This window comes from Sciurus carolinensis, chromosome 13 (assembly GCF_902686445.1).
Source record: "Sciurus carolinensis chromosome 13, mSciCar1.2, whole genome shotgun sequence".
Classification (NCBI taxonomy): Eukaryota; Metazoa; Chordata; class Mammalia; order Rodentia; family Sciuridae; genus Sciurus; species Sciurus carolinensis.
The window spans coordinates 81,876,467-81,902,341 of NC_062225.1; positions in this window are offsets into that span (position 1 = coordinate 81,876,467).

Genomic DNA, 25,875 nt, shown 5'->3' on the forward strand with positions numbered 1-25,875 from the left:
AAACACACACACTTGCACACCCACTGAATGCCAAATTCTCACTTGTCATTCAAGGTCCAGCTTACACGTTATTATCCACTGCCTCTAATTTGAAGCTTCAGTCACAATATTCAATCAACTCCCAAGGTGACAGGTGGTTCAGAGTGAGCCTACAGCTCCTGCCTCCGTGTTGTGACCTCTTGGCCTGAGCATGATTTCCTTTGGCTTTTCCCTGGTAGCCTCCTTCCATCTTTTATGACAGTATTTTAATAGTACATTCAAATATTCCGTAGTTTCTCCTAGAACTATGTCATATTTATTTCTAATAAATCTAGAACAAACTTTAAGCCCCTTAATTTTTGGTGAATGGTTATTCAAGAAGTCCGTGGTTCCCTCTCTAACCCTGCTTTCAATCAGTAAGGACCATGTTTCTCAACAGTGATGCTACCTGTCATTCTACACTGAAAAAATCTTTGTTGTAGGGTCTGTCCTGCATTACAGGATGTTTAGGAGCATTTCTATCCTCTGCCTACGAGATGCCAACACAAGCCTTTCCCCCAGTCCCAATTATGTCATTCAACAATGTCTCCAGGGATTGTCGAATATCACTGGTGGAGGGGAGCCACTCCTAATTGAGCACCACTAATACTAGTCTACATGAGAAAGCAGTTTGCTGTTCATGAAAATGATACTCTGATACTTTGAATATCAGATTTTCTACCCAAATGGTTGGTGTTAGTAGTGAAAATGAAATTACCTGCAATTAATTCCTGCCTTGATAGAGTCTCTTCTTGACACTTTATTGAGAGCAGAGAGGTATCTGTCTAAACCACCTGGATGTGATGGGAACAGGCCAATTGGCGTTAGGACTCTCTCTCTCTCTCTCTCTCTCTCTCTCTCTCTCTCTCTCTCTCTCTCTCTCCCTCCCTCCCTTTCTCTGGCACACTTTTCCTCTGTGTAGTATGCTCTGCATTTTTCTCAGAGACAGGCAGCCTCAGCCACCTCATCTCTCCCAGCCCAAGTTGACTGGCACCAATGCCCATTAGAAACTCGATATCAGTCTTTAATAAAGCAGCTGGGCCAATCATGTGGCAGAGACTTATGAGTTCTGGTGGTAAAGGAAATGAAAACTCAGAATGGGAAAAGGCCGATAAGCCCCATTAGTGAGGTTTATATAGTAAGTAACACAGCTTTTACTTGTTCTGCCAAAATATTCACTGTTTTCCTCCACTCCGTGTATCACTGTTTCTATTGACTGATATTTTTAAACCCATCAATTATTTAAGGACAAGGGAAGCATTATTAAGGATATGTCAAAAATGAAGGGTTTTGGAGAAGATATTCCATTCAGAGAAGAGCTGAGGGGAAAAATGTGCAGACAAGAACACCTGCTTCTTATTAGACTAGTCAGCAGGGCACTATCCTTGTTTCAACCAACAAACATCTGTTGAGGGTAAATTTTGTGCTTGGGGATACCAATGAGGCAAAGGACATGCTTATCTAGGATGACCAAATTTGGGCATTTTTGAGAGTAAAAAAGGCGTTATTAATAAGTGCCTTGGATAACTGACAAAACTGAGCCTGAACTGGCTCCAATCCAAGGTGAATCGGCTCTAAATTTCATCATCATGTTGGGGAGATAAGACACCTGACCAACAAGACTTTTTATGGCCTTGTGTTTGCTTATGACAAATGAAACACTGAATTATCAAGAAAGGCGAGCAGGGAGACATTCTTATTATGCAGAGAAGAGGAGGGAGGAGGAGGTAAGATTTGTGAAACACTCTGGAGAACAATCGGCATTGTTCAGACACCAGTAGAGCATGCTCACACAGTGTCTTCTAGATTCTCTCAACATTCCAAGGGAAGCAGGTTTACGTAAGCCTCATGCTGGAACTGAAGAGATGCATGAAGGTATTGTCATGGAGGCTAGATCTGTTCAGTTCAAAGCTATTTACTGAGCATGTGGCATGTGTCAGGCACCATCAGTTTAGGACTCAAAGATAGAGCTCCTCTCTTCAGGAAGTAGGAAGTTTGCCATCTGCAGGAGATGCTTATAGAACAGTGAGTGATTTCTTCAAGGGAGATTTTAGAATCTGTTTTAGAGAAAGGGAGTGATTTTTGTACTCATTGGACTTTAAAGATCCAGAGAAAATGGACATTTTACCTGCTCGCTGAAATTTGTACTTTCTTACCAACTTAGAAGCCAGAAATACTTATTGCTGCTATTCAAGCAACTCTTGGCCTTGTTCCCAAGTTTGTTATCTCCTTGAATCCTTATACTATCATTCAAAATTGTGTTATTATCTCATTTTACAAATACTGGGACTTAAATTACAAAGACAATTTTAAATCATAGGACAAAGTAGAGCTGGATCTATGAGCTGGGCTTATGCAAAGCACTTCATTCAAATTCACTCTGACGCCTCTGCCTCTACCCTGGACCACAAGTGATGGATGGTGGGCCTCACAGGGGTGTCGGAGGGAGCATTCAGGCAGGTCAATAATGACAGTCCACACATGGATGCATCTTGCTTTATCACACCCAGTGCACCTTAGAGTCCCATTGTTTATATATTCTATTAAGTATAATAAATCACATTCCTCTTACAGACAAAGAGATTAGAGTTGCTTTGTTATGTTATATTCAAACTGGATAGAGAGACCAGGCTGAGTTCACTATCTTTCAGTCCAACGTGTGCAACATGAGGTGAATGAATCACTAACACAGTCCTCACTTTATTGAGTATCGAGGGTCTGCATCCTTCCAAAGTCCCTCACTTGACAAATATTTATGTTGCTATAATGTCTTAAAATTGAAAAAATAGGGAGGAAAAGCTGTGTGGTCCTTATTTCTAAGCACCCCAGGTAGGACAAGTGGCTTCTAAACCCTTGTGCTGTGTATATAATGTGGACAAAATAGCACCTGCCTGTTAAAGTTGCTCTGACCATTGAAGGGGATGGTGGAGATAGCGAGGTGGGGAGAGTGGATTTTGGTGAGAATGAGGAGCCCTGCCTAGTGCGGGTGGGCAGTCTGCCCTGTGGCTTCTGGACCAACACCCTCATGCCCACTGCTCCACCCTGCAGCCCCCACCAGCGTTCTAGGTCCCCGAACTTTGTCTTCTCAGTTCCTTGTGGCCTTGTGAGACATGGTTGTCTCAGAAGCCCACAAAGTTCAAAGACATGAACCAAGTGTTTCTCTTTGGTACTTCATTGGAATTCCCTGTTTTTTCTCATCAAATCAACTGCTGGAGTTTCCCCAAAGTGGCAGCAGGGGCATTTCCACAAGGGATTGCCCCAAACTCTGCCAAGATGGTGATGGTTGGGTCCTAAACAAAGAAGCACTAAACTCCAGGGTGACCAGTCAAGAAATTACTTGGGGAACTTATTTGCAGGGTGCTGCGATTTATCCTAAGGACAGACAGCAGGAGGGAAGGGAGGCTCTATCTGGGTCTGTCTGCAGGAGGCAGGGGGCCTATCCCAGGGTGAAGGGATTTTGACACAGGGAAATAGTGGGGGTTGGGACTACGCTACTGGCAAAAGACAAAAATCTGGTTTCATTAGTGCATTCATCATTCAACAGATGTTTATTGAGTGGCAGTTCTGAGTCAGGAACCATTAAAGAGAGACGTTCTAATAATCCAGATGGGCACAGTTTCTGATCCCTGGGGCATGCAGTCTCATGAAGAGGACATACCAAAATAACAATCACACAAACAATCATAAGTCACGTAGTTGGAGATGTGACTTTTGGATTTTACTCCAGAAAGAATTTAATAGCATTCAATCTTAAATTCACCAAATTTCCTAGCCTCCTGAACTGTGAGGAATAGATTTCTCTTGTTTATAAGCCAACTTAATGGTATTCTGTTATAGCAACCCAAATGGACCAAAACAGGTCTTCAGCGAGACAGTGTCTCCAAAATATTGATTCTCAGGCCAGACGAATATACCCAATCGGCTGATACGCTCAATAGTGACAACGGGTTGACACACTTGATTTTGACAACTGAGTCTGAGTCTATTGATTTTTATGGCAGTACTGCAGGTGAGCGCCTCAAGTAAGGGAGAATTCCATTACGTGTAGGAGTCTACGTGTGCGTGCACAGACACACACACACACACACACACACACACACACACGTTGAAACTGCAAGAGAAACTGAATTCTGCCATCAGTCTGAAGTGATTTCATCATCATACTACATTCCGTCAGAACCTCGAAGGCTCCCTTTCCTTATCAGGATGAAGCTGTTTGGGTACTAAAGTTCATTTTGGCCAACTTCCGATCCATGGTGAGGAAATGAGTTTAAGAACATTTTTGCTGGATCTCAGGGGAGCACGTGCCAGGCGTTGGGAGGCCCTCTGCGGGTGCCAGTGGAGCTAAAGGAACCTTCTCCGTGTCTCTGGGGTGCAGCAGTTGCAGGCCAAAGCCTGCTAAATACGAAGGAGCAGCGAACCTGTGGGATGACAAGTGAAGGCTGAGGAGGACCTGCCTGTCTCTCCGGCCTGCCTCCCTCTACCCCGGCTCTCACCCCATGATGGGCTCTCTGTGGAGATGCGGGAGGTGACGTGAACCCACTGCAAGTGCTTTCACAGCTTCTGTGTTCCTGCAGCCAGGTCACACTGGGATTGACATATCTGGCCACAATTCCAGACGTCCAGGAAGGGACTGGGCTCCACCAGTACGAGGTGTCACACTCAGACAAACTGACCCTGTCCATGGGAAGGGGTCTTCCATGTGACCTGACTGTAGGGAGCCAACCTACAGGAATGTGGTGGAGAGTTCCCAGGGAAATAGGATGTCCTTGATCACAGCCTGGGAGAATTCCCATTGCTGTACCATCGTAGGTTGTTGGTCAGAGTCATTGAGCTAAGAGTGTATGTGCTTTACATGTTCTCACCACAAAAAATGATAAGGATGTGAGGTGCTGTATGCTAACTAACTCAATGTTGTCATTCCAAAATGTACACATGTTTCAAAGCATCACATTGTACATGATAAATATATAAAATTTTTATTTATCAATTAAAAACAAAAAAGAGTAGTTGGAAGGAGAATTTACATTCTCAGTGCAAAAATAGTACACATTGTAAGCAAATCTTGTTAAGAAACATGGAAGACAGAAACAAAAGATAATGAAAACTAGTCTTTATTTTGTCTGCTTGTAAATATATTTAAACTATTCCTTAATTAATTAATAAGAAGCTTAGCCTGTTATGCTTTGAATGTCCACTATTTGCATGCCTTCAAACATTCTCATGATGAAGGACAAAGTCAACCTGAGTCACCCTGTTGCAGGGGGAACACTGTGAACAGGAATTGCCCTTGGGAGAGACCCTCAGACAGGGGTGAGACAGACGGTCTCCTCAAGGATCGGCTCAGAAGTTTGGGGACGAGCTCAGAGGTCCAGAGCTCCCAAAGAAGGAGATCCAAATACACGAGGAAGGGCTCCCACACTTCACAAGGAACAAAGTTGCCTCAGCCTTTGGAAATTAGGTGAGTGGCCATAATCTCTCCCCATCTGTCCCAATGTTCCACCCCCAATGCATTCCACATACCTACTTGTATTTCTGAAATCTGTGGCCACTTCTAACCCTAACTTGTGTGCATGGACCTTATCACACATTGGCAGAGTTACTGAAAAACTAGTTTTATTAGTTATGCATGCTTTAGAAAAGAAGCATTCAAAAAGTACATGCACTTCGCGTTGCCTTTGGGAATGAGGCAGAAGTTCCAGCCTGTGTAGGGTTCTCTACTCTGGTCATTCTTGGGTCAACTTTTTAGCATTATGATTATTACAAATTCCCTGCTAAGGAACAAGCTTTGGAAAGAGTCATAGGCTAAGGTCAGCCAGAAGAGGTGCTGCATTGGTTAAATTAGATTTATTTTTGATGGAGGCCACCTGTTCCTAACATTTTATTATGATTCTTCTGGTTTCTACATGGCTTTAGAGCTGTGTGTGTGTGTGTGTGTGTGTGTGTGTGTGTGTGTGTGTCTGTGCGTGTGTGCACATGCAGGTACATGCTTGCTTTGGGGTGACTTAGGGCATGGAGTATTTATTTCACCAAATATCTGAATCATTTCTATTATGTGCCCTCACCTTCCTGCTGTTCTTGACAAACAGGTACCAATGGGTAAATCAGGCCTTTATGGTATTTTGTGATACTTATTTTTTAAAGATCATAATTGAAATTAATGGAAAATGGAAGGTTTTCATTCACGATTCACTTTTGACAAATTTAGAAAGTACAGGAAGTCAGGCTGCGCATCCCCCAGCCTTCGTCTCCTACCCTGGTAAACACAGGACCATCCTTTTCTCCAACAGGAAGAGGGGTTCCACTGACTGTGTCCTAGAATGTGCTTCTGCAGGAGTTGGCTCAGTCCAAAGCTCGACCTGAAAAATATACACCGACGTGACAGTATAATGGATAACATACAAAAATCTTTTTCATCTTAAAAAAGAACAAACAAGGAGTCCACCAATCTGTCTGGTGACTCAGGACACTGCTGTAGCCCACCTCTTGCCCTTCCTGGTCACTCCTCAGTTAACGTTAGCCCAGCTCCCCAAGCCTCACAACATGCCTGCCGCTGCTCACACCAAGGTGAACAATTTGTTTAAAGTCGCTGAGAGACTTTTCCCTCTGTGTCGTTACTGCTGTCCTCAACACACGTGACCATGCACACACCTGCGCTTTCCGGGCACTCCCCACTCTGGGTTCTTCCTCACAGTGATGTCCCAGGTGGAGCCCCCTCTCCCTACCATTTGGTATCTCCCAGTTCCCTAGGCTCAGCCTTGTTCCTCCTCTAAACCCCAGGCTCATGTCCAACTCTGTGTCAGACATGAGAACTTCCTTCCCCAGCTGGATGACCGATGGGCATCTCCTGTGAACTTGTCTGTCCTGGTCTTGTCCACTTCCACGTGAGCCTGCCCAGACTGGGCTTCCACCTGTGTCCCTAGTTCAGCCTCATGCCATGATCCAGCCCAAAGACCTTGGAGTCACCTATGACCTCTTCCTGCTCACCCCAAACACCTGGTGAGGCACCAAAAATTACCTTTCAAAGGTCCCTCTGAATCATTTTAGCTACCGGTTGTCTCTTGCCTGGATTATTGAAACTACACGGGCAGTCTCATTTCATTGATTTAAGTCTATGACCTCAAATCCATCCAACTGCACTAAAGCCAAGGTAATCTTTTTAAAACACAAATGTGGTAATGCCAATTCTCTGCTTAAAATTCTTCAAAAGCTCTCAGTTGTGCAGAGTTCAGTCTGTGCTCCCTAGCATAGCACGTACAGCCTTAATCTGGCTTTTGCTTATATTTCCAATTTCATTTCCTGCCAGCCCTTCCACTCTCAGCTGTATCTGAAAGAAGGAAAATTGTATTTTTATTTAACTCATTCCCATCTCTTCTGCCCATAAGAATTCCATTTGAGCCTTACAGATTTGCCAAAAGCAAAGTAGCAACCTTCATCCCCTCTAATATAATCAGTCTAGAATTTGCTTCAATATGAAAATGTCTCTGTACTTAATGTCCTTGGTTATTTCCTCTTCTCTGTTCTTGTCCCTACTGCGTGGAAGGGTGTTCAGAGACTGGTGAAGCAGGCAAGCTGTATACCTGGTGCCCATCCATTTGATCTTTTGTGTAGTCTGCCTTCAGAGTTTCTGCAGACCTAGAAGACTGGTTCCTAGGCACTTGGCCATGGGTCAGTTCAAGCCCTCATCAACATGATTAAATATTAACATTTCAGGCCCACCTTAGTTGGTATATGCCAATCCCCATGCACAGAATTTCAGCTGAACCCTAGGTTCCTTCCCAGCTCAGCACCTGGGGAACTCACTCCTGCTTCCAGATCCAGCTCAACTACCCACTTCTCTGGGCCACTCCCTCCACAGTGAACCTTCTCAAGGACAGTTGATTATGTCCTAACAGCTCACACAGTACCCGGTGCATCCCTTTAACGTGTGTGTGACCACCCCATGGCTATGCTTCCCTCTCTCACACTTGCCTTTAAGTATTCACAGACGGTCTGAGTCTTGGTCACTGCTGAACTTTCAGTGTCTAGCCCACCGCTGGGTAGTTGCTCAGCAAATGTTTACTAAACAAGCTATAGATACGTACTTGGAAGAAATAATAGAGCTTAGTTGTCCTATTGCCTCACTTTATTTACAAGGAGGTTTCAAAACATCAGGAGAGGAAAGAGAAATTATCAGAGGGTGGTAGTACGGTAGTAACTATTTTCCAGTGAAAAACCTCAAGAGGTTAATGTAGGTGCATGAGAGGTTCAGAACTTCTGGAAGATTCCATTGAAACTTGGTTCCCAGGATTGTCCGTTCCTGCAGTGCAAACACAGCTTTGATAATGAGCTCAGAGGTTAGCATGCCCGAGCCCCTCCCACTAGGCTTCCTCAGGAGCCCCAGGCTTGGGCACAGGGAGTCCCCAGGCTACAGCCAGGTGGAGCCTGTGCAGAGGGTCTGCTCCCCTCCACCACCACAGTGGTCTGATCTATTTGAGCTGTGGTTCTACTGAAGCCCCTAGACCCCATTCAGCTGAGGGGCTGGTCTTGGCACTCACTGCTACAATTCTCCATGTCACAGGAGTCCCCCCACTTATGGCCAGAGGGGATGGAGGTGACCGTTGACTAGTCCAAGCTTGGTCTGCCCAGCACATTTCAGCAGCAAGGACTTGGGACCCTTGGTTGTCTGACACATTTGCCTTTCGGGAGCTTGGTACTTACAGCGGACCTCAGACCTGACTCCTTCTTTACCCCTCAGCAGGCCTGGGCTGGGTCCGGGTTTAGCGCTGCCTCCCGGGGGAAGACGGTTTCTGGTATCTTACAGAAGATTCCATGCCCTTCTCCAGATTTCATTGCTCAAATGTCAAACAAGGTGGGAGGTGGGCCTGGTGTGTCAACCGGAGGACCCGCACGTAGATACTGGCCTGTCCCACTTGGTCATCCCAGGCTCGGGCAGCCCTGCTCAGGGTGCCCCGCCTACCCTGGTCCCCCTCAGAAAGCCCCATCTGTTCTCCCTTCAGGTTCAACCAAGGAATGATCTCCAGTTTTGAACATCACTTTGGAGGTCACCAAACAGTTAAATGAATCAAGGGAACATTTGACTTTTACCTGTGAGTGCTCAAAGGCCAGCGGCCCCCCAGCTCCAGGCCCTCCATGCTCTTGTTACCTCATTTGCACTGTTGTCAGGAACACGGCAGGAGCACATTCATCTTTCAGAGTGTGACTGCTTTGAGAAAGTTACTCAGCATTTAAATGTCAAGATAATGGAGCAGCCCACACCTCTACAAATAATTATGTAAAGGACAGAGATGAGGCATCACCACATCAACCACTGCCCAGGCTGCCAGGGACCTTGGAGCTGTGGAGGCCTGCCTACACCTTTCTCAGGTGAAGAGCAGAGAGGAGGCAGGGCTGGGCCCAGGGCCCCACTGCAGCTCCCTCCCGCTTTCCTGTGGTCACAGCTGAGGTCGAGAAGTATTTACATGGACATCTCACCCCTGCGAAGCCCCACCTGGCAATCGGTTCTGTTTGAAAACTGTCTTACATCTCCCGTGCCAGGGAAGTGGATGGTGAGTCTTGGGACACTATTGCTGTGCTCTTGGGGCCCTGGCAAACCAGCCACCTTAATTCTCTTCTTCTGGTGGGAGGGGGCGAGGGCCCACCCAGCCATTTCAAACATTTAAAGCCCTCCCCGGAAGGGGATGCAGGAAAGCAGGCACCTACCCAGCCCTCCTCTGAGGAGGCCCTTGTGCTGTTTCTAATGAACTGGGGCCTGATTGCCCTGCGATGCTTCCTGACTTGCTTCTTGCCCTAGTGGCCGGCAGCAGTCGGAGCTGTTTGCAGTGTGAGGGCCCAGGGAGACCCTGTCCCGGGGCTTGTCCTTGGAGAGGGCTGGATGAAGCCAGCACGAATGCCCAGGGACATTTCTATTCTAGAGAATTGACTTCTTTTCAGACAAAGAGTTGTCCTTCTCCTAATCCTTAAAGGCAGAAGTAAAAACACATACATCTGATTTCCTTACCATGGCAACTGACACAAATGAGACATGTGCCAGGCCCCATCCTGGACACGGTGGGAGGACAGCACTCCACAGGCCGAGACTGAGATCAGCAAAGTAAGGTCGGTGTGAACCTGGGGCATCTTGGAGGCAGAGGGCCGCGGTGCCTGGGGCCGTCCAAGGGAGTGAGGACTGAGCCCAGAGATGAGCCAGGTCTAGCAGCTGAGCAGCCCACCTGTTCAAGGCTCCTCTGACATCACAGCCTTGAGCACACTGTTCCCTCCTTGTGGGAAGCCTTTTACCCTCTAATGTCACAATGAAGGTTCAGACTCTTAGAACCCATTTAAATAGGTGCCCGCTGAGGATGCATCAATTGGGGAACTGATCTAGTTGGTGATGCCCTTCTAGGCTCCTGAGTCTTAATGCACCTTTTCTTGTTAGGTCACCAATGACCATGTTGCAAAATACATAATTCATTTCTTGGGTCTTGTTCTATTCTATCTATTAGCTGCATTTGACCTAGAGGATCACTTGCCTTCCAGGATACCACAGTTCCCCGGCTGACCTCGTCCTGTCTTACAGTTTTCTCCTTTGGGACGCTATCATTAGTCTGGGCTCCAAGCCGTGCAGACTCATGGTGTTCAGTTCTCTCTGAGCTGCTTCACTGACTAATGCCAGGAGGTGCATTCACAGAACTCTCTACAAGGTCCTTATTACTCCCTGAGTTTTCACAGTGCACAGCTACTCGAGTGCACCAGTGCTGTGGCATGGTCACAGGCCAGTTGGTGTGGTCTCTGAACTGTTCATTTTCAGTTCATGACAAGACAAGATGGATTGAAAGAATACACTCAGAACTTTTAGGCCAGTGCAACATTGTTGCTCCATCCACTCCTGAAGTTGGTGGCTGCCTCTTGGCTTCGTAGTCTGGTCAGGTACAGGACATTTTGGGCGCTGTTGATATTGGAATGAGTCACTGATGGAGAGTCACATGATGTGATCTGGATGCCATGCATGCATAATGAGGCTGTGGATAAGTTCAGTTAATCAACTCCAAAGTGCATGAACTTGGAGTATATTTCTTTTAGTGAAAGATACGTTATTAACCATGGTTAGTAGGTATAGTTAGCAGTAACCAACTATTGCTAAAGATATTCTATTGTGTACTTGAAATGTATTAAGAGAACAGATCTTCGATGTTGACACAGACACACATACAAAAGACAGCTATGAGGTGGCAGGTATGAACTAACCCGCTCAGTTGCAGTCATCTTTTCACACAAATCATCACATTACAAACTTGAAATGCACACAGTTTTGTCAATGATACCTTAGTAAAACTGAACACAAGACAAGTTAAATCAACTAAAATGTTATTGAATAAATTGTTGAAAGGGGCTGCTGGTGAAGAATTGAAGATCTCTATTGCACATTTGACTACATTTTCCTCATTTTGGATAAATATTAAAAATGGACACTGTGAACCTGCAGAATTTGTTATAAAATCCCTTCTTCCTTCCCCATCAACCTACATTTTCCACTGTGAATAACAGTAAAGAAGGGGAACTTAGGGTCCAGGCAGACTTTGCTATCTGAGATGCTCTTGCCATTACTCCAACATAGACTGGAAAATTTAAGTAGCTCATTTTCCACTTTAAAAAGTGAGCTATCGATACCCACACTGTATATTCTGCCTATTCCTAATGTGTGTAGAGCAACACACATTAATTTTGAAACTGGGGAATCACTATCTTATTTTTTGTGGTTTGCTTAACTATAATTACAAAAAGATAAAAGCCACAAGTACATAACTTTTCATGATTACCTAATCGGTATAGTTTCAACAAGCAATATGTAGTTTGGGTAATTTTTCCCCATTGCACTTTTCCTGATTATTTTGTTAAAATGTAACTTCATGTCTGTCAAGTCTAATGGTACAGTTGGGCTTGTATTTTTGCATATCTTTGTCTTTATCTCATTTCCCTTTTCCAATAATTCACTTATCGTCGTTTATAAAAGTGTCAGTGTGCAACAGATAAGAAACTAATTTGTGCGCAAGTGTGCATATAATACAAATACCTCTCTCTAGACCTCGGAGGCAGTGCAGGCCTTGAGTTGTGCAAGTCCTTCTCTTCTCCATGTACAGCTCATTCCCATAATATCATCAACTCTCAAGTCCTTAAATTCCACCCAAATGCCAACAACTTCTAAATGTTTCTTTCTAGCCCAGACTCCTCTTGTGAACTCAACCTTACTTGGGCAACTCCTACTTGACATTTCCACTAGGATGAGTAACAGATCCAAAACCGAGCTCCTGATCTTCCCCATCCTTACCCAAGTGCTCTCTGGGCACACTTTGTCATCTCAGTAGCTGGAAACGCCAGAAGAGTCCTCCTTGACTCTTCTTTTCACAGTCCACATCAGTTCCATATTGCAATTATGTTGGATTATTGCAATAAACTCCTAAGTGATTCTGTATTTGCTCTTGTCTTCCAGCATCTTCTCAGCAGAATAGTTAGAATGAGGTTTTCAAAGAAAGATCACATTGCTTTTGTGCTCAAATGCTTCCAACAGAGTCCCATCTTAGTCTAAAAGTTCATTGTAATGACCTTAGAAACCATATGATCTGACCTGGCTTTGCTCACTTGGCCGGAACCACTGAATTTCTTCTCCGTCATAGACTGCACCAATCAGGCTTCTGCCCCAGGCCCTTGCTCTCATCCCCTCCTCTTCCTGAGCAGTCTTCACGGACAGAGCCCTCTGACTGCAGAGACCTCTCTGGTCTCCTTTAGATATTTGCTTATAGGTTACCACCTCAGTGAGGGCTTTCAGGCCTTCCTTAAGTTTGAAGACCTTTGGATCCACCATACCCTTTCCCCGTTTTATTCTTCTGCACAAAATGTAATACTTTATAATGCAGTGTATAATTTATATTTTAAAGCTCATCACCAGATGGTAAGCCCCACAATGCAGGGATTCTCTTTTGTCCATTGACAATTTCCCAGAACATGGAGGAGCAGTTGAGGCTCGTCCTCCTTATTGAGACCCGTTATTTAATTTTGAGCCTCTGAGAGGAGAGGACATGGCCTGTGACTTTTTGTACTCTCTGAACTTAACCCAGAGCCTGTAAAGAGTGTGTATTTATTCATTTTTTTAATAGGTGAATGAAAGGCTGTGGGGGACCACCATTTGACCCAGCTATCCCACTCCTTGGCTTATACCCAAAGGACTTAAAATCAGCATACTACAGAGATAAAGTCACATCAATGTTCATAACTGCTCAATTCATAATAGCCAGATTGTGGAACCAACCTGGATACCCTTCAATTGATGAATGGATAAAGAAACTGTGGTATATATACACAACGGAATATTACTCAGCTATAAAGAATAATAAAATTATGGCATTTGCAGGCAAATGGATGAAGTTGGAGACTATCATGCTAAGTGAGATAAAACAATCTCAAAAAAGCAAAGGATGAATGATCTCGCTGATAAGCGGATGATGACACATAATGGGGGGTGGGAGGGAGGCAAGAATGGAGGAAGGAGGGACTTTATAGAGGGACAAGAGGGGTGGGAAGGGTAGGGGGGAAGGAAAAATAACAGAATGAATCAAACGCCATTACCCTATGTAAATGTATGATTACAAAAATGGTAAGCCTTTACTCCATGTACAACCAGAGAAACAAGTTGTACCCCATTTGTTTACAATAAAAAAAAAAGAAGAAAGGCTGTGGGGGGACCTTGACAATGATTCAGGATACCCACTGGGCCTCCTGGTTCTTATTTTCTCATTTTGAAATGGGACAGCTTCAAAGTCAAAAGGCTGATCCAGATGAGGGGGACAGTTGATAATCCCTGTGAAGTTCTGGGGTGAAGACATCATTGAGGCTGTGCACAGGGCGGGTGTGTGTTGAGCGCTGGTGCTGGGAGAGAAGGTTGGTCACCTTGAGGGGAGGTGGCAAAAGCCTCAGATGGTGTCAGGGGCGGGCTCTGAGGGCCCCAGGGCCGCACCCTGGCCTGAGCTCTAAGATGGCGCCTGGCAGCTTGCCAGACATAGCTGCACTCATAAACAAGTTTCAGGAAGTAACTCTGGTTGGCTGTTGTACATGAGGCGATCCTGGTATCTGCCTGGAGACTGTTCCTTGATAGGCTGACTTCTCTGGTAATCTACTCTCTGATAGGCTGATGTTCTCGATATAAGTCTGAGACTTGCGGAATAAATCGCTTTTGGTTCCTGTGATCAAGAAGAGCGTGCGCGTTGTGATTGTCCCCACGGGCGGTGGGCGATCATAAGATGGTATGTCTTTCCAGAGTTTGAACAAATTATCTCGTGCTCAGCATTTCTTTCCAAATTTGAGGTTTTCTTCTATTCGTCATAAATCTCCACGGTTTGTTTACTTTTTGAGAATGTAAAACCAAGAAGTAAAAATTCTCAACACCACAGGAGAGGATCATTTTAATCCTCAAATCATTTGTCCTAAGACAAGGGAGAATTGCACTGGAGTCTCGGGAGACAAATCTCAGCTATTGTGTGAATGGAAGAGATTTAGTCTTCTAGACAGAAGAAGTGACTGCCTGAATTTCAAGGACAAACTAGGGTATATGATGGCTACATTTTGGAAAGGTGACAGGGAAGGTTATGGAAGTTCATGGAAGGCTGCTGTCCTTTCCGAAAATGTTAAAGAATGTTTGACCAGTAATAGTCATTCATACTTTAGTAGGAACAAGCACGAGTCTTTTCTTTCTTAAAGAGATTTGTACTATAGATTTCATCTCTACTTACTGAATGAATAGATTTAAGTATTAGCATTCAAGTGAGAACAAGAATAGTTCTATGTATTAAATGAACTTGTTTCTATTTAGCTTTCACATTCCTCATCAGATGTTCAAAGTCCTGGCCAGATTGAATAGTTCACTTTAACCAAAGTACCTATCAATCTTGAATTTCCTGTTCCAAGAGGTCTTCACAGTAGGGATTTGATTTGTGTGCTTATTGAGTAGCATTAAATACAAAGTAGTAACAGTGCTTTATAAAGAATTCTGGTCTTGCTGGTATGTTCCACTCTTCTTCTGCTCATGCTGAACAGGGCCAGAGGCTGAGGGATTTTATATTCTCCTACATGAGCTGATGCTTTTGAGAACCGCAGTGGAATGTTCTTGAAATTCAGAGCGAAGATCTATCCCTGCCAGTTTTGCCTCTGTTATCGTGACAGTTGTGAAAACACCAGAGCACTGACTATATCCACCTTCCTGTTTGATGCTCTGAACTTGTGAAATGGCTGGGAGGCTCCATGTTTTATTTACATCAAGGATTTATAAAAACGAGATCTTCCTTCCCTTTGGGAAACCTAAATCCTAAGCTTCACCTGTGAAAGAAAAAAAGCCCAGCATGTCACTTCTCAAAACCACTCTTTCCCCACCTGTGTATTGAAATATTTGAATCTGAGAGCCTCACCTTAGATTCTGGTGTTGATCTTGGAGGGTGAGACCCTCCTGTCAATGCATCGTGCATGTGGATGTAGGAACGCTGGCACGTGAGGAGCGAGATGGTGGCTTATAAGTTCAGAGAACTTAGGAACAGAGTGTTTGAGATCAGGCATGTTTTGGAGAACTGGGTAGTGGGGGGAGTTCCGTCAACATCAAGGCCTATCAGCTGTGGGGACGTCTGACTGCAAGCAGCACCCATAGGCCTGTGGAGGTGCATCCGAGAGAAAGACGGGCGCAGCACCAGACCCGAATTTATTCTCCTTAAACACCAAGAATTTCTCTCTGGCCACTTTAGCTCTCTTTGGCGATTTTATTTTATATCCACTTTCTTGCCAAAAGAATAGTATTTACCTGCAATATGAAATATTTGTATCCTATTAAAATCTAGTTATCATTAATGATTCTCAACAAATTAAGAATATCAGGATATTTCCTGACCCCAAGAAAGTGTGTCTTTGAAAAACCTACAGTTAATATCATATTCATTAATGGTGAAAGACCAAATACCACAAAGTCAGGAATACAATGGGGATGTCTCTGTATCACCCATTCTATTCAGACTTTCACTGGAAGTTCTAAGATTGCGCAATCAAGCAAGAAAAATTAATAAAAGTTATATGAATTGAAACAGAAAAGTAGAACAGTCTTGTAGTCTTTATCATTGTCTGTGTAGAAAATCTGATGGAACTTTCCAAAAAAAGAGAAAGAAAGAAATCCAAAAAACAAAAACAACATAAAAACCCTAGAAGTGTTAAGTTGATTTAGCAAACTTGCAAGATACTTGATTAATATGCTAAACTCACTTGAATTTCTGTTATCTGGGAATAAATAATATGAGATTGAAATCTTAATATTCTATTATCATAAAATCAAATTTTATTAAACAGTTGTATATTCATATATATATATATATATATATATATATATATATATATATATATGAAAGACCTGTGGGTTAAAAATTATAAACATAGTTGGGAGACAATAAAGACCTAAGTTAAATAAGATCTAAATACCTTGTTTTAAAGGTCAGAAGAGTCAATATCGTTAAGATGTGAATTAATCTGAAATTTATCTACAGATGCAGAGTGATTGCTTTAAAAATTCTTGTGGGCTTTTTGTGGAACTTGACAAAGTAATAGTAAGATTCATATTGGAATTCAAAAAAATGAAAATGAAAAACAATATTGGAGAGTTAATATCACCTGATTTAAGACTTATATAATATAGTACAGATGAAGTAACTAAGTATATGATACTGATATCAAGATAAATAGATCAATGGGACAGAGTAGAGAGCTCAGAATCAGACTCACCAATACATGGATAACTGATTTTTAATAAACCTGCAAAGACAATGCAGTAGAAAACTGATGGTCTTTTCAACAATGAAAAGGCATATATATGTATGCATATTCAAATGATATACATTCAGTATATCCAAATCTTCCATATGTATCATTGGTGCAATTCAATGAATATGGAATATGGAATTGTATATAGAGATGAAAAACAAAAAACAAAAACAAAAAAAGATCAGTCCATTACTCTCATCATATAAAATTAATACAAAGTAAATCATAGAATGTAAATGTAAAATATACAACTATAAAGATTCTGAAAAAAAAATAGGAGAAAATCTTCTGTGATCTGAGTTAAGCCAAGATTTATTTTTCCCCCAAACTCATCTAATGGGACAGCAAAAAGTAAAGATAAGCCATACCAAGTGCTGGTGAAGATGTGAGCACCTACCATGCTAGACGGAATATAGAATAAACAAGTCCTTTGGAGAACACTTTGACAGTTTTTTGTAAAAAGTTAAACATATGTCAAACATCCAAACCAGCCCTCCTCCATTTTTACCAAACAGAAAAGAAAGCACATGTCCACATAAGAATGTACGCACAAATGTTCACAGGAGGTTTCTTTGTATAAAGCAAACATTGGAAAGAAGTGTCTATCCACAGATGGACATTGTACTATGTCCATGTGATGGAAGATTATTCCAGAATAAAAATGAATGAACTGCAATTGATGTAACAGTATGAAAATTGAAATACACACAACATAATTTTGCTAAGTGGAAGAAAACATACAAAAAAAGAGTACATATTATATTATTTCATTAATAGAAAACTTTAGAACAGGTGAACTAATCTATAGTGATAGCAGATCAGAGTTGACAGTGGAGAGAGGGGCTCAGACAGCAGGAGGGAGAGAGTACAACAGATCTCCGGGAAGCTTTTGGAGGTGATGGGTGTGTTCATTATGCTGGTGGTGGCGATGGTTTCATGTGTGTTTATTTATATAAAAGTGTGTCAAACCGAACACATACAACATGTAGAGATTTTGAATGTGAGTTATTATGTAAAGGGTCGGGGATAAGAGAAGAATGGTGGAATTTTAGATTACATAGAGGGAAATGAGAAGGAAGAGGGGGCAGGGATATGAAAGATGGTGGAATGAGACACACATCATTATCCTATGTACACGTATGATTACACGAATGGTGTGACTCTACATCGTACACAACCGTAGAAAAGAAAATTTGTACCCCATTTGTGTACAATGAATCAAATGCAGTCTGTAAAAATAAAAAAATAATAATAAATGTCAAAAAAAACTCTTAAAAACAACAAAAAAAGAAGGCATAAATGGGAGATGAAAGGAATAGAACTTCTATTAAATGCAAGAATAGCTCAATCAAATCAGGTGCTTTTATTAGTCCCCTTATTTGAAGTTATGTTTGATAGGATGGAATTCTGACACGACCACAATATTTAGTCAGTCTATGAGCTGGTTCTGAAGGCAGATTTACATGTATTTCGGTGACTAGCTGGCTTCTCGCTGGCCTGATTTAAATTCTGTGCTGCAGAGGTGAAGTCATCTGTATGCAGCCCATGTTCTTCACCAGCAAACACAGACCGCATAAGTCTAAGAGTAAATCTGAGCAAGCATTCTGGTTGTGCTCTGAGAGAATTGAGTCTGAGATGACCTTGAGCAGGATCATATCTAACCTGCAGAGAAAATAGCATCTTTTCTTGTCTGTTTGTGGTAAAGGGAGTTGATTCATTTTCCTGATACATATGGAATCATGCATTAGCATGAACCATTTGAAAATGTTCTTAACAACAAAATCCTCTTATCTCAGGTAAGAGTTCATGCCTGTTTAAGGTATGCTTTAAGGTAGCCTGAGAGCTTAACTACAATATACTTAGCATTTGATGCCTCCTCTGTATGTTCTTAAAAATTAATTCTTTTCAGTTATACATAACATCAGGACTCATTTATGTAATTTTTATGTAACACACATTGGAGTGTGTGTGTGTGTGTGTGTGTGTGTGTGTGTGTGTGTGTTAGTTTTCTGAAAATCAGAACCAACAGGAGATCTCTATTGCTATATATGAACAGATCTGTCTGTCTGTCTATGTACCTACCCACCTACCTATTACCTACTTATCCAGTGATTTATTATAGGGAAATGACTCAAGTGAGTTTGAAGGCTGGTAAGTTCCATGATCTTCCCTTGATAAGATGGAGACCCAGAGAAGCAGGTGGTATGGTTTATTCTCTCAGTCTGACAGCTGGGTGATAGGAGCCATGGGGGTAAGTACCAAACCACAGGCAGGGAAGAGTAGTGGCCTGGCTCAAGCAGTCGGGCAGAGACAGCAAATTCTCCCTTCTGCCAAATTTAAGTACTACTTAGGCCCTCAGGGAAGTGGATAAGGCCCACTCACAATGGGGAGGCAATCTCATTTACTCTGTCTGCCCATTTAAATGGTTATATCATCTGGAAGCACCTGGCAATCACACCCAGAAATGTTTTCTAGTCAAATGTCTGGACGTTTGTGGTCCAGTCAAGTTGACATGTACAGTTAGCCATTAGACATGCTCATCTTATTTTCCTGATTCTTCTCAGTGACCGTATATGTGGAGAAGGTAAGCAGGGGTAAGTTAGGGAATGAATGAGACTCAGGATACCAGACTTGGACTTCTCAGTTTTGATGATTTTCAACTCTTGGAATCTAGTTCAGCCATTTCAGTAGGAGCTGTAGGTTACTTATTTGAAAGGGCAAACAGACACATGAATCACCAGACTTGTCTAATATGTGTTCCAGAAATGCTTTGCAAATTGTACACAGCCAGATGCTTTAAAGTGTCATTAGTAGCTGACTGTGAAAGTCTTGGATTATAAAGGCTGGGACAAAATGATGGATCCAAATCCTGCCCCCTACTGCAGTTATATGTTCCAGGACAAATCACCTAGCCCCTCTATTGCAAATTCCTCACCTGTTAGATTAAGGACCTGTTTCAGAATGCTAGTTTGAAAATGAAATAATGCAGTTTATGGTAATATTGAAGGTTACTCAATAAAAGACAGTCATTATTATTATAACACTGATTTAAATAAAATTCTTGAGAAGTATTTCTCAAATTTTATGATCAGCAAGAAATGTATTTTTAAAAAGGAAGTATTAAATTCCAGACAGGTATAAACACCTCAACAAGGACTGCCAAATCTTTGAACATGTAGACTTAGTTTTTGAAGTTTAAACGCATATCTTTTCAATGAAAAAAATTTCACCCTCATTATATAATAAGAAATTCTATCTTAGAGAAAAGATTGACATGGGATATACCAGTTTTAATGAATAATTTTTGAAATATTTCAGGTAGTCCACTCTTTATTCAAATGAATGCTAATCTGTCCTTTCAGAGTAAACATTATGTATCTAAAAATTGCACAGGTAGCTTTAGTGATGCCTTGAAAATTGGAGATATGAGGGATGATGTTCTAGTCAGCATTTTCCATGCTGTGACTAAAACTGGCCAGAACAACTTTAGAGGAGGAAAAGTTTATTTGGGGGGCTCACAGTTTCAGAGGTCTCAGTCCATAGATGGCTGGCTCCATTCCTCAGGGCTCAAGGTGAGGCAGAACATCATGGTGGAAGAATGTGGCAGAGGGAAGCAGCTCACATGATGATTAGAAAGCAGAGAGAGATCCTGCTCCCCAGATACAAAATATATACCTCAAAGGCAGGCCCCCAAATCCACCTATTCCAGCCACACCCTACCTGCCTTTAGTTGTCACTCTGCAAATCCCATCAGGGGATTGATTTGCCAAATTAAGGGTTAAGGCTCTCATAACCCAAACATTTCTCCTCTAAACTTTCTTGCGTTGTTTCATACATGAGCTCTGGGGGGACACCTCACATCTAAACCACAACAGATGGTAAAATAGTTAATGCAATGTCAATCCATTTTTCCCAGTTATTTGACCTATAAGTTGTGGAAGTCTTTTTCCAACGGTAGATGGTTGTTTAAGATTGAAAACAACAGATACTGCAGGACCAGCCCTAGTGCAGAAAGGCTGATGCCAGACAGAGGCTTAGAGAAGAGAGGAAAGCAATGTTTCGAGAGCTAAGGAAGTGAGAACAAGATTGTGAAGTAATTGAAACAAGGCGAGAAGAACCTAACAGACTATCTTTTCTCCAGTGTATGTTTTGGCTCCTGTGTCTAATATGAGGTGACTGTATTTATGTGGGTTCTTTTCTGTGTCTTCTATTCTGTATCATTGGTCTACCTGTCTATTTTGGTGCCAATACCATGCTGTTTTTGTTACTCTTGCTCTGTAGTATAGTTTAAGGTCTGGTATTGTGATACCTCCTGCTTCACTTTTCCTGCTCAGGATTGTGGAGCCAAAAACATACAATGGAGGAAAGATAACCTGTTCAACAAATGATGCTGGGAAAACTGGAAATCCATATGCAGTAAAATGAAATTAAACCTCTATCTCTGCACAAAACTCAACTCGAAATGGATCAAGAACTTAGGAATTAGACCAGAGACCCTGCACCAAGTAGAAGACAAAGTAGGTCTGAATCTTCATCATGTTGGCTTAGGATCAGACTACCTTAACAAGACTCCTAAAGCACAAGAAATTAAAGCAAGAATCAATAAATGGGATGGACTCAAACCAAAAAGTTTTTCCTCAGTCAAGGATACAATCAATAATGTGAAAAGAGAGCCTACAGAATGGGAGAAAATATTTCCCACATGTACTTCAGATAGAGCACTAATCTATAAATTTATAAAGAACTAACAAAACTTTACACCAAAAATGCAAAGAACCCAATGAATAAATGGACCAAGGAACTAGACAGACACTTTACAGAAGACACACAGGCTATTAATAAATATATGAAAAAATGCTCAACATCTCTAGTAATTAGAGAAATGCAAATTAAAACAATTCTAAGATTTCATCTTACTCCAATTAGAATGGCTATTATCAAGAACACAAACAACAATAGATATTGGCGTGGATGGGGGGAAAAGGCACACTTTTACATTGCTGGTGGAGTTGCAAGTTGGTGCAGCCACTCTGGAAAGCGGTATGGAGATTCCTCAGAAAACTTGGAATGGAATGGCCATTTGACCCGGTTATCCCACTCCTCAGTTTATACCCAAAGGACTTAAAATCAGAATACTACAGTAACACAGCCACATCAGTGTTTATAGCAGCGCAATTCACAATAGCTAGATTGTGGGATCAACCTAGATGCCCTTCAACAGATGAATGGATAAAGAAACTGTGGTATATATACACAATGGAATATTATTCAGCCATAAAGAAGAAGAATATTATGGCATTTGCAGGTAAATGAGTGAAGTTGGAGAATATTATGCTAAGTGAGATAAGCCAATCCCCAAAAACCAAAGGCTGAATGTTTTCCCTGATAAGTGGATGATGATATATAATGTGTGTGGGGGGACAGGGAGTGAGAGAAGAATGGAGGAACTTTAGATTATGTAGAAGGAAATGAGAGGGAGCGGGGGTATGAAAGATGGTGGAACGAGAGAGACATCATTAGCTTGTGTACATGTATGATTACACCAATGGTATGAATCTACATCGTTTACAACCATAGAAACTAAAAGATGTACTCCATTTGTGTACACTGAATCAAAATGCAGTCTGTAACAAATAATAAAAATAAAAGAACCTAACAGAGGTGGGGGCAAGGTCAGAGGTGGCCAGGGGTCATGAGGCAGTTGCTCTGTTTACGGGCTCAGGGAAAGTTTCACTGAGGAAATGACTTTTGGGGTCAGTCTCAAAGGGTGACTGGATGTTTTCCAGGGAAGCAGGAAGAAAAGAAGCATAGCAAGTAGAGGAGCAGTCTTTGCAGGAGTAAGTGGTTCAGTATATAGTGGGGTGCAGGGTCGAGAGCAGCAGAAGGTGGAGCTGACGAGGGAGCCTCAGCACTAAATGGTAATGGCCTTTATATGAGAGGTAATAATTATTTTTCTGGTTCAGGCTCAGTGGTGGAGCCTGCCGCGCCTGGGTCACCCCCTGTAGTGGCAGAGGGCTGTTGCTTCCAGGAAGTGTTGCTGCTATGAGCCAATCTGTGTGCCATAGCTGGTAGAGTTCTGGGCACTTCCACATGTTCTCAGATGTGTGGAGGACCATCTGCTTGTGACCATGTTGTAAGCTGGCCCGGAGCAGGAGCAAGACACATGTGGGCAGGCACACAGTGTCCAGCACAGGTGGTGGATCTTGGATGCCTGCAGACCTCGTTTGCTAGGCCTTGCACAGAAAGAACTGTCCACCAGTGTTCTAGTCTCCACCTATGCCAGGAAGACAAAGACTGCCTCCCAGATGAGCTTGTCACCTCCACTGCAGATGGGATAAGGGACATTTTTTGGCACCGAAGCACGAGGGTCTTACTGCTGGTTTTCAGAGAGCTGCTGTGTGAGGAGCTCCACCCCAGGCAGTGTTCACTTCTCCTCTGAAAGGCAGCAGAATGCAGCTCTGAGATGACTCTGGAAAGAGCTGGAGTCCATCAGAAAATGCTGCAGGTGTTCATGACCACTCCCTTCATCCGTCTTCAAAGGCTTCTGGAACCTCCCTGATCCTGTAGGCAATGCCAAAGCTTGACCTCACTCCACCGCCCAGGAGCTATCATGAGACGAGGGAGGAAGCTCCACCCTTGGACAGTTAAATAACAACTCGAGAGGCTGCTTTGCTGGCTATCTATGGTAGAGGTGCTGAGGAGGCCAGAGAAGAGAGAAGGAACCTGAACCACGATGGGCAGGGCTGGTTTCCTGGAGAAGGTGGCCTTCAATGACCAAAGTGGATGGATGGATTAATAAGAAAGAACATTTGAGCAAGTGGAGAAAAGTAGAAGGCCCAAGGCGTGGGCCAAGCCTCTCCTCACCCACTGGTGGCTCTGCAGAGGGGCTGGGGCCTCCTCCTAGCTCCCCACCACAACCTGTTCTTCTGGCTCAGATATGCCGGATTCTTTGCCTTCTGTTTGGCAGCTTGTCTCAGTACTGTTATCCTTATCACTCACCACTTGGGACAGTTTTGTCCCAAATCCCCATCTCTGTCAGTGGTCAGTTCTGGTTGTCCCAATTGCAAAGCAGTGTTCCTGGCATCTACTGGGTTGAGGTCAAGGATGCTGCTCAACAACCTACAATTCAAAGAATAATTGAATTTTTTTTGTAAAATATGAAAACAAGTATCCAGTTCAAAATGTCAGTAGACTCAGGCTGAGAAATCCTGGGGTTATTCTCTTCAACCTTCCCCTCCCATCCTCATTGACAGAGAATGCTTTATTGTAAATTTTCTTCAAATTCAGCATTATCCTCAGATGCAATTTTAATATTTATGTTGGAACCTGAGCACTCAGGCCTCAGCTTTGAGGATCCCACCAAGAGTCCTCCCCTGCCCACCTCTCTGGAGGTGGGGGCTGGACAGGCAACCAAGTCCCATGATGCAAAGGGGCAAGAAGAAGGAGCCAAGAGGCCTGGCTGGTGGTCGACGCAGTAGAGCCCCTTCGGGATTCTTTGGAAGGATGTTTCTGCTAAGTCACAGAGATAGAAATGCTTCCGTGAAAAGATAAGAAGAAAAACGGTGATTAGAATAGAGAGACAGAAAGAATGTGTGAATATCTTTGCCAGGGCTGCGGTAACAAATCGCCATGAATTAGATGACTTGAGCAGGAACGTTCTGGAGGCCAGAAGCTGACGAGGCTGTCCTTCTGAGGGCCGTGTAGAAGAGGTTGCTGCAGGCCCCTCCCGGCTGCTGGTGGTTTGCTGGTGATCCCAGGCATTGGAGATGTCACCAGGCTCTCTGCTTTCATTCTCACTGGGCGTGCTTTCTGTGTGTGCACATCTTATGTCTAAAGTCATACTTTTTACGTGGACACAGTTGTATTTGATTAAGGCTCCCCCTAATGACCTCAGGTTAACTAATTACCTCTGTGAAGACACTACTTTCCAATGAGGTCAAGTTCCAGGACTTGGACATAAAGGTTTGTGGGGAGGCATGATTCAACCCAGAACAACATACCCATCACCTTACCTTTCCATGAACTTCCAAAGCACTTCCTTTTCACTTTGGATCTATGATAGAGTCCATGACATCTGCCTTTCTGTAGGAATATGTGTTCTAGAATAATTCTTCTATGGAGCTGTGAACTCCATCAAGGGACAGGTTGGGACAAATAAACATGCAGAGATTTTATGGAAATTGAGCATAAAATGAATACTTAAATGCTTTGGAAATTGAAAGTGTTGTAAATGCTATTTTGAATTCTAAAAGTGTTTATATACATATATAGAACAAGAAAAATAACCAATCAAGCTACGTTGTTGACAGTTCCTGCCAGGATTCTTGCATTTCTTCTCTAGTTGAGGAGAAACAAAACTTCTCCTTGAAATTGAGAAAACCGTATTACCCATGTGGCCTGCGTTTTATTTTTCCTTTCTTACTGTATTTTACTTTATTATATTCTGTTTGATGTTCATCTCCTGACAGAGTGGCAATCAGAGGGGAGAAAATCTTTTTATGTAGATAAAAATCTGTGATGGTTGGAGTTGCTGGAGGAAGGGGGAAAAAAAAAAAAAGAAGCTGCTCCAATAAACAGCAAATGCCTTTTGAAATAATTTATCTAATCACTTCCAGATCTTAGTGACAGTTTTTAGAGATAAAATTTTATAAAACCCATTATTCTTTTGATATTTCTGTGTGATACTTTGATCTGTGAATTCATTTTACTTTATCTTGGATCTGGCTTGAGTTAGTTTCTCTGCGTCTACTGGAACTCACCAACTCCAGGCAGGGGCTGTGTTTGGTTTTTATATATTCACCTACACTTTGTATGTGACAATACTGTGGGTGCTAAACTTGAGAAGGTCACATTAATTCATAGCTTATAGTATTGACTGATAGATTTCTAGACTAACAGAATTCGCGATTAGCGTAGATGATGATCAGCATTTATACCCAACCCCAGACTCACATTTATCAGCCCCATCAACCTTCTCCACTCTGGCTACCATCTCAGAGCATTTTCCCAGTGTGGCCCTGACCAGTTGCTGCTTGG